This window comes from Galeopterus variegatus, unplaced genomic scaffold (genome assembly GCF_000696425.1).
Source record: "Galeopterus variegatus unplaced genomic scaffold, G_variegatus-3.0.2 Scaffold502, whole genome shotgun sequence".
Lineage (NCBI taxonomy): Eukaryota > Metazoa > Chordata > Mammalia > Dermoptera > Cynocephalidae > Galeopterus > Galeopterus variegatus.
Window position 1 is genome coordinate 322370 of NW_007726613.1, and position 21195 is coordinate 343564.

General features: G+C 34.2%; 1 protein-coding gene and 1 pseudogene across 1 annotated transcript in view; both read right to left on the reverse strand.

The window, feature by feature from the left end:
• LOC103587911 (protocadherin gamma-A12) overlaps window positions 1-21195 on the reverse strand; it is a 70840-nt gene that overhangs the window by 32476 nt on the left and 17169 nt on the right. The window lies entirely within an intron of this gene.
• The window catches only part of LOC103587909, a 27759-nt pseudogene continuing 6758 nt past the window's right edge, over window positions 195-21195 (reverse strand).

The following is a 21195-nucleotide window of genomic DNA, read 5'->3' on the forward strand; positions in this document are numbered from 1 at the left end:
GGCTGACAGGCTTCCGAGATCCAAACTAAGGTCCGCAACCACGTTGCCCACAGCGAAACCCTTCTCTCTTTCCTCCTGGATCTCATAGTGAATGACGGTGGAAGCCTTGTTCAAGGCACCAAGCAGAAGCAAAACTCCCACCACTCTCCCGGTGCTTACCAGTCCGCTCCTCCAGTCCTCTGGGACCATCTCACTCAAAAGCAGTTCCTCTCAGCGGGGTCCAGATCGTCCCAGCGATTTCGCTGAGAAACTTTCAGCGGGTTAGCGCTTGAGCGCTGGGCGCCGAATCGGACATGGCTTTCTAGATGCCGTTGATTTGCTCGCCGGCTGTTCAGTCTCTGCCTCATCCCGGGGCGCCGAAAGGGGACGGGCCGGGGCCAGATCTCCAGCGTCTTCATTGGCCGACAGCGGCACACAGAGTCCCAGCCAATAACTGCACGAAGAATGCGTTAGCGCCGGGCTCCCAGAGCAGGACACGCGCTAGCGCCAGGAACTTCACTTTCCTTTGGCTTCCTTCCAGAGTTTTTGGCCAAAGCGCCTTGCCAGTATCTGTACATAGCAAAGCTACCTTAGCCTGGAAAGGCAACTGCGGGGCGATGATGCTAGCCCTTCTGCAAGTCGCCAAGCCAAATCAAGGCCTATTAAACACTTTAATCGGTTTCTTTGATCACAAGAAAGGGGATCAAACCATGACGGAAAACCACACGAAACTGTCTGGGAAAACATCAACCAGTCTGGCTTGTTAGGGGAAGGACAAGTAGCCGGACCTACTTGTAAAGAGGCATTTTGCATTTCTGTGGAGATGTTAATAATTTCAGTTTTATCTCTTACCAAATGAAATTGTATAATTCCCTGTCACTTCCTCAGTAGGTCAAATCAACAGGAGCTACTATCTAACTCTGTCCTATGAAACTTACAAATACAATTCAGATTTTATTTCTTTTATAAAACTGGATGTCATTGTTTAGCTCTCATATCTTAAGAACCAGGAAGCAACATGAAATTCCCTACCCTGTGTTTCCCAAATATCATGATCTCAATCGTACAGCATAATGTCTCAAATGTTTCCGGTTAGTTGAGCAATCCTTTCCCCAAGATCTTGGGTTCATATTCCAGGAGGAGAAGCTGCATTGCTAATAAAGAACAGCAAGGAGGAGGAGGAGAAGAAGAAAAGACAAAGCAGAGAAAAAGAAGAAAACCAGGCCTATTTATAAAATGATTGAGATAATGGCAGCAAAACTCCATAAAGTCTAGAGACATATAATGCCTTTAGCCACAGAAGAAAGAGCCTTGAGTTTCATGTATTTAGTTAGAATTGTAGTCACCAAACAAAATAGCAATGGTTAGGATAACGAATAATCATCATTCATAGAGTCAGCTATGAAATATGTCATAGTTGACTTGTATGTCCTTGGACAAGAAACTAACCTCTAAGGGTTTCTGGACCTATCCTATTAAATTAATAAGACAGGTAAAGTGCTCGGCACCAAGTAAGCTTCAATTAATGATGGAAACCATCCCATTAGATACTAGATGTGAAGTTTCAGAGCCTCATATTGTTTCTGTATACTTGTCTTGGACATCACTTTGATTGCATGTAACCGAACCTTGAACATAGGTAAGGAGGCAGGCAGGCAGGTTAGGTAGGTAGATAGGAAGTGAGAATACATGGGACATTTCCCAAAGAGATGAAGAGCTATATGTGACCTATCTTTCCATGTACTTAACACTTTACCTTGTAAGACCCCCAGTTTTAAATATTCAAGTTTGATAACTGACCAGACCATCAAGAAGAGTCATAGGCATTAAAAGATAGAACATATTTAGAATTTAGAATATATAGTATATAGAATATTTAGTACAGCCCAGTCACTACTGAAAGTGTGAGGACCAGTAGCATAGGGTTCACCTAGGACCTTGTTAGAAATGCAAAAATGCCCAATTCTAAACCCACTGAACCAGAATTTGCATTTTAACAAGACACCTGGGTGATTTGAAGACACGTTATACTTTGAGAAGCACTGATCCAGTGGGTTATTCAGAGATATATTGATTTATCAATCTTTTCCCCCATTCACCACCATCACTTAATTCATGATCTGTTTTTTGAAAACCAGCTTTTAAACATTTAAGTAGTTTTCCCATTAATAAGGCCCATAGTTTTCCATAAGACCTCTTCATAAAACAACAAAACCCTCTCAGATCCATTCTCCACAGTAGTTATGGTGATCTTCCTAAAATTTTAATTGAAGCATACAATTCTCCAGCTATTCCTCAGTAGCATCCCACTGCTCTTGAAACAGAAGACCAAATCCTTTGCACAGTATCCGAGTTCTCATGCCTTCTCCCTCTCACTGTACTCCATTACACTACTGCCAGTGTCATCAGTCAAGCTGTCTTGGGCCTCATGGCCTTCACACAGGCTGTTCCTCTCCCAGGAAAGCTTCTTTCTCCTCCCTCCCTTTGCTTTGCTAATTTCAACACATCTCTGAGGTCTCAGTTTAGAGGTTATTTTCTAAAAGAGGTCATAGGGCCCAGTTAAAACTAGGATCCTTTGTTATTCTCTCTGTGTCAGAGTGCCTGTATATATTTTTTTCAATGAACTTAGCACAATTTAAATTTTAGAATTATTTTTTGTTTAAGCATAATGTCTACCTCTCCCAGTTAAAAAAAAAAAAATCCAGAAAACAAAAAACTCCAGGAGCGCAGGTATCATGCCATTTTGATGATTATTTGTATCCCCAGTGTCCAGGACACTAGGTATTTAATGTTTATTAATATAGCAATCTTCATGCCATCAGAATTACAACATACACTGAGGACTATACTTATATATATTCATTTGTGTGCATCCATTCTCCCTAGGAGTAAGTATTTCTGGAAGATACATTCACTCTTTCAAGCTACCAGTGGGCCTACTAAAACTGCTTCTTAACCCTAATGATTTGAAGAGATAATATAGTTTACCAAAGAGTCATGTAAGACGTGGTAAATACAACTTACATTGGACAAGAAACAAAGATGCCATAACTTGCCGTGTCACCTATATCCCGGGGAAATGGAAGTACCAGTATATAGGGTCAACACAATTTTTCAGTCTCTAATCTTTCCTCTTTCTTTTACAATTTCAAGTTAGCCTCTGACCAATGATATGCAGCAAATGTAATATAATTTTAAAATAGAAAATCAATATAATATAGTGGTCAAAAGTGAGGCCTTAGTGTCAAAAAGACTCAAGTTCCAGTATTGGATATTACACTTAGTAGCTATGTAACCATGAAATTTTTATTTTTAACTTCTCTTTCGTTTTCTTTATCTGTAAAATGGGAATAATAATAGTACTCATTAATATAACCACTGGTATCTCAATCATTTAAAAAGTCTTTTAATAATTTTGTACATGCCATACAGTTCACTTATACAATTCAAGGGGTAAAATGGGAATAATAATAGTACTCATTAATATAACCACAGGTATCTCAGTCATTTAAAAAGTCTTTTAATAATTTTGTACATGCCATACAGTTCACTTATACAATTCAAGGATTTTACAACCCATCACCCAACCCAGTTTTAGAATACTCCTATCACCCCCAAAATTTCCCTCATGCCTGTCTGCAGTCAATCCTTTCTCCTATCCTCAGCCTCAGGCAACCACTCATCTACTTTATGTCTGTGTAGTTTTGCCTTCCTAAAATTTTTTAAAAGAAATTATAAATATACAGTCTTTTGTATCAGGCTTTTTTTACTTACTAAAATGTTAAAACCAGTTCTTGACTATGCTCTCAAATCCGTTCTTTCTCCAACCTTCCTCATCTGGTAAGTGGCATTTCTACTCCAGTCAGAAGTTCACAATTCATTTTAAATATCTTCTTCTGCATCCCCACATCCAATTCATTACCAATCCATACCAATGCTTACTACTTCCAAAATATATTTTGAAACTATAAATTACTTTCCCTGTCTACTGCGATCACGTGAGTCAAAGCCCCCTTAAATACTGCCATAGCTTCCTCTCTGGTATTCTTACTTCCTCTTTTGCTTTCCCTAAAATCCATTTCACATACAGTAACCTGATGGATCTTTCAAAACTGTAGATTAGATTATATACCCTCATTGCAAAAAATAGTGCTTGGCACTAGGACTGGCCACATAATTTGTGGGGCTGGTGAAAAATGAAAATGGTGGGGCTTGTTAAGAATTTCAAGATGGTGACAGCAGGGCATTAAACAAAGTGCAGGGCTCTTGTAACCATGGGGGCTCATCCAAGCATGGAGCCCTGTGTGACTGCACAGGTCACACGCCTATGAAGCTGGCTCTACTTGGCACAGAAGAAACTCTCAATAAATATTATTTAATATTATTTTTAGATAATTGCCTAATTACCTAATATTATTCCTACAGGGTCAGTAATATAAGAAAATCCTATCCAAGATGCTATTAAATTACTGCACTCCAGGAAAAAAAAAAATATATATATATACAATCCTCTTAAAATCCTAAATATCATCTGGTAATATTTCAATTCAATCTAATTTGTTTATTTGAACAGTATCATAGGTCAAATTAAGGGATCACTTGAGAAGAAATGAAATAAAAACAGATAACCAATAAATCAAACCATCATGTATTCCAATTTAGATAGCTGAGAGATTCAAGGATTTGGTAAAGAAGCTGAATGGTTTAGCCTTAATTATCTGAAGTTTACCTAAATATTTTGCATACTCTGATTTGAAAAGTTGATCTGTGAATCTTAGGAATAAGTTTTATAAGACCTCTACTCTATTTAGCCTTAGAACAAGAAAAAATTATGTCATCAAAATATTTTGGAAATATGAACAGTGATTTTTAGGGGTCAAATCTTAAGAAAAAGAAAGATATTCACCCCTTCTCTGATTTGAGTACTATTCTCTTCTAGTCTTGACCACATTAGTACCCTCTTATTGCTTATTATGTCACAAAGCTTACATATGACAGGAAACTACCTGAAAAAGAATTACTAAATTTGTTCACATGAAAATCATCCAAGAGACCTAAATTCTTCTTAGAGAGATAGAATTTGTTTCAATTTTGCCCCAGCATGTTGCTATTACATTGCTATTCAAATTATTATTAGTTCTTACCAATTGGGTTGCCTTGTATGGCTGAGTTGTTTGTTTATTTTATTTTTTCTGTTTTTTGGTGGCTGGCCAAAACAGGATTGAACCCTGGACCATGGTGTCAGCACCATGTGTTAACCAACTGAGCTAACTAGGCAGCTCTATTTATTTTTTCTAAATGAAGTAATTCACTTCAGTACATAATGAAAACTTTGAGGAAGAAAGAAATGTGGCTTTCTGATCATTAAAACCTTTTGGAATTTTAGAATTTTAGTACAAGATAAAGTTGCTATCTCAAGTCACTGGGACAAAAATGAAGTTTTTAATAAACAGTATTGAGACAACTGGATAGGCATTTGGAAAAATAAAATAAAATTGGATCCACACCTCAGCACATGCAAGAATAAACTCCAATTAGATCAAGAATCTAAATGTAAAAACTCCAAAACCATACACACACTAGAAGAAAACAGTGAATGTTTCAAACAGTGAATGTTTGAATGTTTTTATAGCCTAGGTGTAGGGAAAGTCTTACTAAATATGACTCAAAGCTGAAATGCAATATGAGAAAAGACCGATTCATCTTTCTTAGCATTGCAAAAAGTTTGTATTGTAAAAAAAATGCAATAGGCATAGTCAAAAGGCAAATGACATAATGAGAGAAAATATTTGCAACCTATATCTTGCACAAAGGGCTAATATCCCTAATAGATAAGTAAGTTTTTACAAATTTAGGAGAAAACACTAAAAAAACTAATAGATAAATGAATGTAAAACATGAACAGATGTTTCAGGAAAGATATAAACTGGCTCTTAAACATATTAAAAGCTATTTAACCTCACTAATAATGAGAGAAATTCTAATTAAAACTATTTTATTTTATTTTTTTTTACCAGATTGGCAAAAATTAAAAAGCTTGACAACATACTCTGTAGATGAGACTAAGGGACAATAGGCATTTTCATCTGTTTGTAGGAATGTAAAATTGTAGAACCTCTAAGGAGGGAAATGGTTATATCTAACCAAAATAGATATGCACTTACCCTAACACCCAGCAATTGCACTATTAGGAATTCATCCTGAACATATACTTCGAAAATTACAAAACTACATATATCCTAACTTGTTTATTATAGCATTATTTGTAATTGCAAAAATATTGGAAACTACCTAAATGACAAATTATAGATTATGATATGTACACATACAATGGGGTTTTCTAAAGCTATTTTTAAAATGAGAATTTTTATAACTTGGTACAGAATGATTTCCAGGATATATTGTTAGTGTAAAAAGCAAGTGAGAACTTTTGCTTCCAACCATGTGGAACTAGACATACCACTATAAAAAAACTAGGAAAGTTATCAACATATGTGGGAAAATTCTTTAAGACATTGACTCATAAGGAGGTGCAGGACTATAATTTATGAGAAAAGGGAAGCAAATGAGGATCTGCAAACTAGGATCTCCAATTTTTTGCCTAGAGACAGGAAAGGAAAAATCCAAGAATAATACCATGGTCTCTCTGAGCTGAGGAATAGAGATTAGAGTTTGGGGAGACTGAGGCAGCCAGAATTTATGGAACAGAGTACTGGAGAGAATGGAGCTACCTAACGAACTCCAGAAATACATATAATGATCCCCTTTAGTCTTTGGCTGAATAATGACTTGAGCATGCATAGACTGACACTCCTCTGAAGCTGGGCAAAGAACGACTGCCAGGGATTTATTAGCTGAAGAATTCTTGGAGGTCACACAGGGCTGGCAAATGTTTGAATTCCATTCAGCCAGAATAAAGAGACCTTGCTGAATATTCAGAGCAATCAAGTTAGAATTTAGTAGTAGGACTAAACTATCCCAAGGCAAAGGCTGCTATAGACCTGTGCCAGCAAAACTTAAAAACAAGCTTTGAAAAAAATCAGCCTGTTCTGCAAAAAACTTAATTGCCTTCCAAAACAAACTTCAATACTTCTAAAAGCAAAACAACAAAATCCAAAAACTCAACAATGTAACATTTAAAGTGTCTGCTATCCAATAAACACATTACTAGACATGTGAATAAGCAGCAAATTGTGAACCCAAACTAGGAAGAAAAACATCACTAGAAATGACAGAGGTGACAAAATTAGCAGACAAGGACTTTAAAAATAGCTATTATAAATGTGCTCAAGGATTTAAAGGAAAACATAGAGATAAGGAGGAGAGAAATGGAGAGAAATAAAAGAATCAAATGGAACTTCTAAAAGTAAAAAATACAATATATGTAGTGAAACATCATGAGATGGGATTAGCAACAGACTAAACACTGAAGAATATCACTGAACTTGAAGACATAGCCACAGAAACTACCTAAATAGAATCACACAGAGAAAAAAAATTGAAAAAAAAAAAATAAACAGGGCTTAAGGCATCTGTGGGAGAATATCAAGAAATCTAACATAAGTAAAATTGGAGTCTCATAATTGGAGGAGAGGGGTGCATGTGTGTCAGAAATACTTGAATAAATATGACCCAAAACTTCCTAAATTTGAAGAAAATTATAAACCCACAGGAGCAAGATGTTCAATAAACCCAAAGTAGGATGAACATAATAAAAAATACAACAAAGTCCTTCATAATCAAATGGCTAAAAGTCATTGATCAAATGAAAAATTTAGAAGCAGACAGAGGAAAAGAAATATTAAATACAGGAGAACAAAAATAAGAAAGACTGTAGACTTCTAATCAAAAACAGTACAAAACAGAAAAGAGAGGACAAGATCTTTAAAGTACTGAAAGAAAACAGAGGTCAGTCAAGAATTCTATATCCAGCAAAATAATCTTCCAAAAATGAAAGTGAAATAATTTTAAGTGTTTGCACCACAAAAAATTAAGTGAGGTAACAGAAAAGAGAGGACAAGATCTTTAAAGTACTGAAAGAAAACAAAGGTCAGTCAAGAATTCTATATCCAGCAAAATTATCTTCCAAAAATGAAAGTGAAATAATTTTAAGTGTTTGCACCACAAAAAATTAAGTGAGGTAATGCATATGTTAAATAGCTTGATTTAGCCATTCCACAATCTATACATATATCAAAACATCATGTTGTACATCATATACAATTTTTACTTGTCAATTAAAAAAATAAATTAAAAAAAAGACAAAATAAAGATTTTTTTTTCCAGACAAACAAAAGTCAAGAAAATTTGCAACCAATAGACCTGAACTGCAAGCAATATTAAAGGAAGATCTTTGGTCTGAAGGGAAATGACACCAGATGGAAACTGGGATCTACATAAAGAAATTAGTAATAGAATATAAAAATGTAGGTTAAATATTAAAGACTTTTCACTTTTAATTTCTTTAAAATGTAAAAGTTAAAGCAAAAATAACAACATATTGTGTGGCTTATAATATATGCAGAAGTAAAATGTGTGACAACAATAGCACAAAAGATCAGAAAGGGGAAATGGAAGCATACTGTTTTAAGGCACTTACATTATGTGTGAGTAGTATAATATTATTTGAAGGCAGATGGTGATAAGTTAAAGATGCATATCGTAAATCCTAGAGCAACCACTTAAAAAATTAAAGAGAAAAATTTAACAAACTAATACCAGAGACAGAATAGCATACTAAACAATACTCAATGAATTTAAAAGAAGGCAGGAAAAGATAAAAGAAGGAATAAACAACAGATAGGATAAGGAGAAAACAAAGAGTAAGATGACAGACATAATTCCAATTATATCCATATCACATTAAATGTAAGCGGTCTGCACATTTCAATTAAAAGTCAGAGATTCTCAAACTGGGTAAGAAAGCAAGACCCAACTATATCTTGTCTACAGAAAATGCACCTTCTATATAAAATGTGGAAAAAAAGATACCATGCAAACATTATAAGAAAGGTGAAGTGGCTATATTAATATTAGAAAAAAGTAGACCTTAGAAGACGATATATTAACAAAGATAAATTAAAACATTTCAAAATGATGAAAAGGTCAGTTTATCAAGTATCAAGAAGGCTTAACAATCCTAAATATCAATTTACCCAAAGAAAATTACCAGGAACAAACAGGGACATTACATAATCATAAAAGAGCCAATCCACCAAGAAGACATAGTAACCTAAATGTGTATGTACGAAACAACAGTTTCAAAACACATGAAGCAAAAACTGACAGACTGAAAGGTAAAATGGACAAATTCACCATTATAGTTGGAGACTTCAGCAATTTGACAGTTGACAGAACAACAAACAAGGATGTAGAGGGAGGGAACAATTGATAGAACTCTTTTCAACAATTGATAGAATTAGAAACAAGTATTAGGAGAGGTAAATGACACTATTAACTAACAGAACCTAATAGACACTTATAAAACATTCCATCCAACAAGAGAATACGTATTATTTTCAAGCATCATGGAACATTCTGATCATGTCCAGGGTCAGAAAACAAAACTCAACAAATTTGAAAGAATTGAAACATATATAACATGTTCTTTGGCCATGCTGGAATTCAACTAAAAATCAATAACAGAAAGATAACAAGAAAATCCCCAAACACTTGGAAATAAAACTACACAATTTTGAATAACCCATGGGTCAAAGAGGAAGTATCAAAGGAAAAATTTAAATATACTGAACTGAACTAAAATAAAAATACAATATATCAAAATTTGTGGGATACTACTAAAGCAATCCTGAGAGGCAAATATATTGCATTAATACAAGAGGAAAGGTCTCAAATCAATAAACTATGTTTCCACCTCAAGAAACTAGAAAAGGAAGAGCAAAGTAAACACAAAGCAAGCAGAAGCAAGGAAATAAATATGAGAGCATAAACTGATAAAACTGAACTGCTAGGCATATAACCAAAAGAAATTAAAACATATGTACATACAAAGACTTGTAGCAAATGTTTATAGCAACATTTTTCATAATAACCCCAAACTGGAAACAACTCAAATGTCCCTCAATGGATTAATGAATAAACAAAATGTGGAATATCCATACAATGGAATACTATTCAGCAATAAAAATGAATAAAGTATTGATACATGCTACAACATGGATGAACCTCAAAAATATGCCAAGTAAAGAGAGCCAGACACACACAAAAAACTACACATTGTATGATTATAGTTATACAAAATTCTTAGAAAAAGAAAAATTATAGTGACAGAAAGCAGATCAGTGGTTGCCTGGGGATAGGAGTGATAATCGACTAAAAACAAGGAAATCTTTGGGGAGATGAAAATGTTCTAAGACTGGATTTTGCTTATCCATTTACCCATTGATGGACACTTACAAACTTACAAAATGCTGATGAAAGAAATCAAAGAACATTGAAACAAATGAAGAAAGAGATATACAATGTTCATGAACTGGAAGACTAAACATAGTAAGATGTCAATTCTCCCCATTTTGATCTCTAGGCTTAACATGATTCCTATCAAAATATGAGCAAAAAATTTTTTTTTCAGATATAGACAAACATTCTAAGATTTTTATATGAAGGCACAGGCTCTACAATAACTAAACCAATCTTGAAAAAGAGGAATAAAGTGAGAGGAATTACTCTAGCCAAATCTAAGACTAACAATGTAGCAATATTAATCAAGATAGTAATCTTAATTATCCTGATTTGATTATCACACATTATATACAAGTATTGATAATCAACTCTGTACCCTACAAATATGTATAATCAATTATGATTCAATTTTTAAAAAGTGTGGTATTGGCGGAGAGATACACACATAGTTCAGTGAAAGAGGATAGAAAACCCAGAAATAGACCCACACAAGTATGGCCAACTGATTATTTTGAGCCATAAAGAAATTTTATTGTCTCTCATACCTCTCCATACTATTTTTGCAACTTCCAGGGAATCTATTGTGATTTTAAATAAAAGTGTTTTTAATATACAAGCATTTAATACAGCTTCATATATGGAACAATATATGAAACAAATACTAATAGAGTTGAAAGGAAGAAATAAATTGATATTTGGAATTAGAGATTTCAAGTCTCTTCTATTGGTGATTGATAGAACAAGTAGACAAAGAATCAGTAAGGAAACAGAAGGCCTGAACAACACTATCAACTAACTTGACCTAGTTGACAATTATGGGATACAACAAACACTGACAGCAGAATACACAGTTTTTAAGTGTGTAAGGAACATTGACTAAGATAGATCATATTCTGTACCATGAAACAAATTTTAATTTAAAAGAATAAAAACCATACAACATATACTCTTGGATCACAACAAAATTAAATTAGAAATCAATGACAAAATATATTTGGATAATCCTCAAATATTTGGAAATTAAACAACACACTTTAAAATAATCCATGGGTCAAAGAAGAAATTGCAAGATATATTAGAAAGTACTTTGAACTAAATTATAATGGAAGCATAATAACCAAGATTAGTTGGATACAGCTAAAGCTCAGAACAAAATTTTATTTATTTACATGTTTATATTAGAAAAAGAAAGGTATAAAATCAGTGATCTAAGCTACAATCCTAAGAAGCTAAAAAAAAAAAAAAAATGGAAGAGTAAATTAAACATAAAGTAGGTAGAAGAAGGAAGGAAATAAAGATAAGAGTGAAAATTAATGAAATAAAAAATGGACAAACAATAGAGAAAAATCAATGAAACCAAAAGCTTTTTTCTAATAAACCAAAGAAAGTATAATAAATGTAAACTACAAATGAATATCCTTCATAACACATATGCAAAAACCCGGAACATATTACAAGCATATCAAATCCAGCAATATAAAAAGGCTAATATATATGATGACCAACTTGAGCATATCCAAAAAAATCCAAGGTTGATTAAACATTCAAAAATCAATCTGTGGAATTTACCATATTGACAGAGTAAAATAGAAAAGCTATATGATCATCTCAATAAATGCAGTAAAGCATTTGACAAAATTTAACACTCATTCATTTTAAAAACTCTCTACAAATTAGAAATAGCAAAACTTCCTCAATCTGCTAAAAGGTAACCATGGACACTTAATAGTGAAAAACTGAACGTTTTTCCCCAGGAAAGATCAAAAACAAGGCAAGGATGTACATTGTCACCATTTCTATTCAGTTTTGCCCTGAAGTTCTAGCCAATGCAATAAGGCAAGTAAAATAAAGAAAAGAAGTACAGACTGAAAAAAAAGAAATAAAACTGTCTTTATTTGCATAAAACATGTTTATGTATGTAGAAAATCCTAAAGAATGTACAAAAAAGCTACTAGAACTAATAATTCAATTTGTTAAGGGCCCAGGTAATAAGGTCAACATACAAAAATAAATTGTATTTCTACATGTTAGCAATGATCAATTAGAAAAGGAATTTTTTAAAATGTCATTTAGAATAACAGAAAGCATTAAATATTAAGCAATAAATTAACAAAATATGCAGAAAATCTGTACACTGAAATGCAAAACATTGCTAAGGAAAATTGAAGAATACTTAGATTAAATGAAGAGATATACCATGTTCATGGACTGAAAAATTCAGTAATGTTAATTTTTGTCACATCAAAGCTACAGATTTAATGTATCCCTAATCAACATCCAGAAGTCTCTTTTGTTTTTAAATAAAGTGACAAAATATATAAAAATTAAAGGATCTGAAAATGGTAAAATAATTATTTTTTGACTGGTAAGAGGATCGCAACCCTCGGCATGGTCTGGTCTGCGACACGCTCAGCCAGTGAATGCACCGGCCATCTCTATATAGGATCCAAACCTGCGGCCTTGGCGCTGCCAGCACCACACTTTCCTGAGTGAGCCCTGGGGCCGGCTCTGGTAAAATAATTTTTAAAAAAGAAAACAAAGTTGGAGAACTTACACTACCTTATTTCAATACTTTATTATAACACTACAGTAACTGAGACAATGTGTGTGTGTGTCTATATGTATACATGTGTGCATATATGTATACACACACTCAGAGCACAGAAAAAGACCTACACATACATAAATACATAGCAAAATGATTTTTGATGAAGTTGCCAAGATTATTTAATGGTAAAAGGATAGCCTTTTCAGCAAATTTTTCCAAAGGGACAACTAGATATACTTTTGGAAAAATATGAATCTTCACCCTTAGCTCACTACATACACAAACACCAACTCAAAACAATTCATAGACCAATCTGTGAATGGTAAATCTATAAAACTTGTAGAAGAAAATCATCATATGTTTTCAGTAGGCAAAGTCTTCTTAAATAGAACATAAGAAATACAAACTATAAAAGAAAAATGAATAAATTGGGCTTTACCAAAATTGCAACTTCTGTACTTCAAAAGATATTACTAAGAAAATGAAAACATGAGTCACAATCTGGGATAAATATCCACAAAACATGTATGTGACATAGAACTCAAATCTGGAATATAGTTTTTAAAACTCTCATAGATCAGTTTAAAAAAGCCAACAAAACTCAGTTAAAGATGAGCAAAAGATTTGAATAGATGCTTCAAGAATATATACAAATAGCCAATAAACACATGAACAGATGCTCAATATCTTATAAAAAGAATTTGTTTTTTTTTTTTTTTTTTACATTTTTAAAGTGTTGTAAAAACAATCCCCCTAAACAAAGAATATATGACAGATGCTATATATGGCTCAATTTAAAAATAAAGCTTAATATATTTACAATCTGGGCCGGCCATGCCCTAGAGAATTAAATAATCCTCAGGTGAGCCTTTTAGACAGCTCCGTTGTCACTTTGAAGACAGGCAGCTATCCTTTTGCTTTATTTCCAAGTTTTTGGATTTTTAAAAAATTGGCTTTGCAGTTATATTCTTCATGCCTAGAATAATCTTCCTTCCCTCTGTTCCCTGAGTTAGCTTTACTTCCTTTGCAGATTTCAACTCCAAGGTAATTTCCTTGGAGAAGCCTTCCCCGGCTTGCTGGACTGGGCCAACTCCTTTATGGTGTTACAACACCACACTCTAACAAAGTGAGCTAACTGGCAGCCTACTGTGCAATATCTTTCACGCAAACTGAAACCACCATGATATGGTACTACCTACCCATTAGAACAGCTAAAATTTTTAAAACATGACAATAGAAAGTACGTGGTGAGGGCATAGAGCAAGTGGAATGTAAAGTAACATTACAACTTTGAAAAATAGTTTTGTAGCTTCTTATAAAGATAAATATACTCTTCCCATATCATAGGACCCAGCAATTCTGCTTTTAGGTATTTACCCAAGAGAAATTTTAAAAATGCCCACAAAATGACTTGTATGCAATTGTTCATATCACCTTGCTTCAGAATAGCACAAAACCGGAAACTCAAATGGCCATCAACCATTGAATGAATAAACAAATTGTGACATATTCATACAATCCAATACTGCTCAGCAATCAAAAGGAAGGAGCTACTGATACATGCAACAACATGGATGAATTTCAAAAGCATGTTGAGCAAAAAGAAGGCAGACACAAAATTTTCATGTTACAGAATTCCATTTAGATGAAATTCTGGAACAGACGAAACTAATTTATAGTGACAGGAGGCAGATTAGCCATTGCATGGAGCTGGGGATGTGAGGAATTGACTGCAAAGGTTATGAAGGAACTTTTGAAGGTTATAAAAATGTTCTATATTTTGATTGTGGTGTTGGTTACAGAGATGTAAACTTTTGCCAAAATTAATTGAGCTGTATAATTTTAAAGGATAAGTTTTATTGTATATAAATTACATGTCAATAAATCTGATAAGTTTTAAAAAGCAAAGTGCAAAAGAGGATACACAGGCGGTCTTCTCTTTGTACAATAGTGCAGGAGCTTAAAAATGCCCATGCATTGTATTCACTCATAAGTGAAAGCTAAGAGAGAAAGAAGGAAGGGAAGAAAGACCACAGTGGTGCATTGGACTTGCAGAGGGAGAGAGCATACCTAGGGATACAAAGTGGAGTGGGGGAAAGGGGGATGGTGAGGTTGGTCAGGGATAATTGGGTGGGGGACATGGGGTATAATTGCAATTTGTGGCAATGGGAATGCTGCCAGTATGGATCTGGTCATCACATCCTGGGCACGAGTGGCAACAATCAGCTTTGTATCTCATGAATATTCATAACCAATTAAAAAAGATTTGCATAAGAAATGCCCATGCAAGCTGAAACTGTAAAGTGATCTTAATAATTAATGGGAAAAATTATGGTTGTTCTTTGACCTTTAAAAACTTTCATCAAAATATTAAAAACTCTTACTATTGGTTACAAATTTATAGGAAATAAAAACTTGTAAAACTAATATTTACTTAATACAGTGTAATTTAAAACATTAGAACTATTGAGGATGAAAGGGTTTTATTTATTTGTAAAAAAACACATAAAGAAATGTTTGAAGAGTGTTTGGCTTCTTATCCTATCATTTATGATAGGTGGTAAGCATCTTTTCTATGCTCTGGCAAATTGCCATACTCCTTTCTAAGTTTGGATCAACTTCCAACACTTTATCCTTTAAGCTTTTTTTTTTTTAAAGATGACCGGTAAGGGGATCTTAACCCTTGACTTGGTGTTGTCAGCACCATGCTCACCCAGTGAGCTAACCAGCCATCCCTATATGGGATCCGAACCCACGGCCATGGCGCTACCAGCCCCGCACTCTCCTGAGTGAGCCATGGGCCCGCCCGATCCTTTAAGCTTTTAATGCAGTAAAATATCTCTGAGAGTTCCTTTAATATGAAGTTTTTTGCTGGCATCACTTTCTTTGGGACATCTTCATCCTTTTTGTCACAACCACTTTCCCCATTTATGTCAAAAGTTCACATTAACTGAGTTCTTCTGCCTGCATGTCTAGAGATTCTTGAAGACAGCAGTGTCAACATTCCCATGGTCAGCTGTTTCTTCTATAACTCCATTTATGTTCAGTTTGAATTTCATTGACAGTATTATCACTTTTGTTTCTTTACTGCACTTTTCTCTGTTGGCCAATTCCTTCTATACATTTTTGTTTATCACTGGGAGACAAGAAGTCAACATAAAAGCATGCTCTGGTGTCTGTGCATGACTTAAATAACAGATGCACAGTTACCAATCACTGACAGATTTTGAAAAAAGCCATGTGATTGGTCACCGATCATGGTGCCCATCTGTTATTTGCAAAGTGATTTGTGGACCAAAGGGCTAGTAGTGAAGCTTTTACTTTATGCAATTACTCAGAGTTTATATACCATGGTAGCTGGTATTGCCAGTCTCAAATTTAAACTATTTGAGACTGGCAATATTTAAACTGTGGTAACTGAAATTTGTTTATGTTGGTACCATTCAAAGCCAGGACTGCCTTCATGGTATGTTACTTTTTGGGTAAGAAAGAAGGGGAAATAAGAAAATATAAACACAAGTATAGGTGGTTATCATTCTGCAAAAAGACACACAGACAGGATAAACCCGAAATTAATAAAATTAATTGTCTACAGTGTGTGGTATGAATGAGACAGAAGGGATGGGGAAGGAGTAACAATTTTCTGAGTACTCTTTTTTTTTATACATATAGGTGGTTATCATTCTGCAAAAAGACACACAGACAGGATAAACCCGAAATTAATAAAATTAATTGTCTACAGTGTGTGGTGTGAATGAGACAGAAGGGATGGGGAAGGAGTAACAATTTTCTGAGTACTCTTTTTTTTTATACATAGTTTTAACTTTAACTATGTTAACGTTTTACATATTCAAAAAAGAATACTAATCAACAAGGGTGTGGAAAAATCTCTAAAACTGCATACAATAGAGATGAATAAACAACTTTATTTTCAAATGAATTACATAACCATACTACAAGTAACTTTTGAACACCGTACTTTGACTACATACCCTAGTTTAAAGACAACCAATGGCAATCAAATCTTGGACTCTATAGCTTTGTTTTTCTCATTGGTATGGATGGGTATAGCAGTTCTGAAACTACTTTCTGTATATTTTAGAATTGAAACAATGAGTAAACATATCCATAATGGTGGAAACCAGGGTTCTCACTGTTGCAAAAGAAAAATACAAAGATGGAAAGTGGGAAGGCTAGGAAGAACCTGATTTGGAGATATTCAAATGAACTCAACATTTCGAGGGTGTCTGCATAGATATACATATGGATGTCTTTTTCCTAGTTGTCTGCTGAAATGCCTAGAAACGGTGACAGCCCATTAGCAATGAGCACACCTAGTACCCAGATCTTAGTTTCTAAATACTGTTCCCCACTTAAAAGAAGCAGGGATTTTTTGGATAAATGATTCATCTCAGGACTGAAGCAGGGAAAGTATAATATGAGCCTATATTATCTTCTTATGTCAGAAAGTAAGAAAGGGCTCAAGAAAATGATAGCATGGCAAAAGAACACAGAAACCAGCTTGAAGAGGTTCTTATTGGCAAAATCTAGAATAATTTGAGATCAAAATAAAAAATGACAATAATGGAATATAACTCATTGAAAAAAACACATAAGCCATACATGAATAAATAAATGAGAAGGGAAAGTTTTTTCTTGCACTGTAATGCCAGATAATAAATGTAGAAGAAATGATTATAAGCAGAGTTAGAAAATTATCTCCCCTTGAGTGCAGGCTGAACCAAGAGACTTTGCTTCTAATAAACTGAATACAGCAAAAGTGATGGCATGTCACTTTTAAAATTAGTTTACAAGAAGATTGTGGTTTCCATCATGTTTGCCCTCTCTGGCTCTCTCCTTTGCTTACTCTGCTGGAAGCTGGCTGCCATATTTTGAGCCGCCCTATGCAGAGGACCACATGGCAAGGAACTGAGATAGGTCCTCAGCCATCCAGCAAGAAATTGGGGCCCTTATCCCAACACCTCATGAGGAACTGAATTTTGCCAATAACTATGTGAGAGAATTAGGAGTGGATCCTTCCTCAGTTTACCCTTCAGATGAGACAACAGCTCTAGCTGACACCTTAATTGCAGCCTTGTGAGAGACTCTGAGGCAGAGGCACCCAGGAAAGCCATACCCAGATTCCTGATTCATAAAACAAGTGTCTGTTTTAAGTCACTAAGTTTTGGGATAATTTGTTACACAGCAATGCATAACTAATATACTATTTTTAAAAAGCCTAGTTTAAATGTAATCATGAGGAAACAAAACAAATGAAGTTAAGAACATTCTACAAAATAAATGGCTTTTACTCTTTAAAAATCTCAGTTTTAACAAAGCAAGGCTGAGAAAATTCTTTAGATTAAAGTAAAATAAAGAGACATGACAACTAAATGCAATGTGTGACCCTGGGCTTAAAAAAATTACCGTAAAGTATTGGTAAAATTTGCATATGGACTATAGATTAGATGATTATATTGTATCAATGTTAAATTGTTTGTTTTTCATAATAGAAATTTGATTATATAAAAGAATGTCCTTGTTCTTAGAAAACATGCATGATGTGTCTAGGAATAAAAGGCACAATGTCTACAACTTACTCCCAAATGGTTCATAAAAACATAAATAATGTATATGTACACACACATATGTGTATGTGTGTATATATAGAGACAGAGTGATAAAGGAAATATAGCAAAATATAAAATATTAGTGCTCACTTCGGCAGCACATATACTAAAATATAAAATATTAACAATAGGTGAATCTGGGTGAAGGGTATACAGTTCTTTGTACAAGTCTTGTAACTTTTCTGTCAATTTGAAATCATTTCAAAATAGAAAGTTAAAAATAAAACTTCCTGTGAAATACCTATCAAAAATACAGACCGGGCTGGCCGGTTAACTCAGTTGGTTAGAGCATGGTGTTGTAACACCAAGTCAAGGGTTCAGATCCCCATACTGGACAGCCGCAAAAACAAAAACAAAGCTATTTACTCTTTGAGCCAGCAATTCCAATTTCATTTCTGAGAATTCATCCCACATACATGCTGCATATGTACAAAATAATGTAGGTATAAGGCTGTTCAATGCAATTGTTTTTAATACTCAAAGACTGGAAACAACTAAAGTATTCATTTATAAGAAACTGGTTAATAGTCCAATGGAATACTAAGAAGCTTTTTAAAAAGAAGCTTTTATGTATTAATATGGAAGGATTTTTTAAGGATCTGTTGTGAAGAAAGCAAGATAGAGAGCAGTGTATGTTATGTTTTCCATAAGAGAAGTGGGGGAATAAGAATATGTATCCATATTCACATAAAGAAGTGCTGAAAGAATACATAATAAACTAATAAAATGTTTAATTAAGGGGAAAGGAGAAAATGGGTGGGATAGGAGTAGGAGAGATAGGATTGAGACGTCTCAATATATGGCTATTATATTGTTTTGATTTTTGAAACACGTTAATGTGATTCCTATCCAAAAATAAGATAAATTACTAAGTAGATGGCAGACCTCTAAGACCTCAAGTGGAAAAGTTCCTTGAGATATTAACTGGAAAAAGCAAGTTGCAGAACAGTATATATACTGTAAAATGATCCCTCCTGTGCAAAAAAAGCACACAGACACTTACATATACTGTACGTGGAAAATGCTTGTAAGTATACATACATAACCAGGTATTAATAGTAGTGACCTCTTGGAGGTGAGTCTGAGGCATGGTGGTGTAGCAGTGGGTAATATGATGTTTTATTTTATTAAGTTTCTTTTAAATTGTGGTATAATTTATTTACAGTCAAATGCAAGAATCCAATTCAACGGGTTTTGGAAAATGTATACACCCATATAACCCATCCATCTATCTTCCTGGGGGGGAAAACGTTCTACCATCATTAATACTGTTGGTTTCAACTTTAAAATGCTGAGAATTCTACAGTATGTTTAAGATAAGTGTGGGCATACAATCCTTCAAATGTATTCATAATATTAAAACCCAACAATTTTGTTATGATTGCTATGCATCTTTTGTCCTAAACATTACTTCTCTGAAAATTTACTGTTTATAACCCAAAAAGAGATGATGAAAAATGAGATTAAAAGTTTTCATGGAGAACATACAATCATGTGAAAGAAAATTAAACAAAAAACTAAAACAGCCTGGTAAATTATAATCCAAACAGAAGCAAAAAAGAACTGAACACTGAGATAGTCTGAAGAGTGGAGTATGAATTAGAGAAAATTCTCTGGGTGCTGGATATTTCCTATGGTGAAAAAGAGATCAGGAAGAAAAATAAACAGGGGTAGCTCAGCCATAACCCCCAAAACAAACCAGTGTGGAGCCATCAGGAAGCATATTATGCTCAGCCTTATAAAGATGTTCCCATCTGAGTAGATTATCACAATGGAGGAAATCAGAGTGAAAGAATGGTGACCTTAGGTCTAACCACAAACTTAATATCTGCGCTTGGATGTTTCTCAGAATCTCAAACTGAACATGCCTACAACTTATGCTTGGATATTTCTCAGAATCTCAAACTGAACATGCCTACAACTTAACTCTTATTTTCTTTTAGATCTCTCTCTAGTTTTCTTTTTTTTTTTAATGGTAGATCTATATTTATTTATTTATTTATTATTTTGTCAATATACAATCGCTTGGATGTTTCTCAGAATCTCAAACTGAACATGCCTACAACTTAACTCTTATTTTCTTTTAGATCTCTCTCTAGTTTTCTTTTTTTTTTTTAATGGTAGATCTATATTTATTTATTTATTTATTATTTTGTCAATATACAATGTGGTTGATTATTATGGCCCATCACTGAAACCTCCCTCCCTCCTCCCTCTCCCCCCTTCCACCCAAGAATGTCCTTTCCATTTGCTTGTTGTAACACCTTCAAAAAAATTGTAGTTGTTATATCTTCTTGCCCTCCTCCCCCGGTTATTTTGTGTGTGTGTGTGTGTGTGTGTGTGTGTGTGAGTGAATTTATTTATTTATTTTTAGCTCCCACCAATAAGTGAGAACATGTGGTATTTCTTTTTCTCTGCCTGACTCGTTTCACTTAATATTATTCTCTCAAGATCCATCCATGTTGTTGCAAATGGCAGTATTTCATTCGTTTTTATAGCTGAGTAGTATTCCATTGTGTAGATATACCACATTTTCCGTATCCACTCATCCGATGATGGACATTTGGGCTGATTCCAGCTCTTGGCTATTGTGAAGAGTGCTGCAATGACCATTGG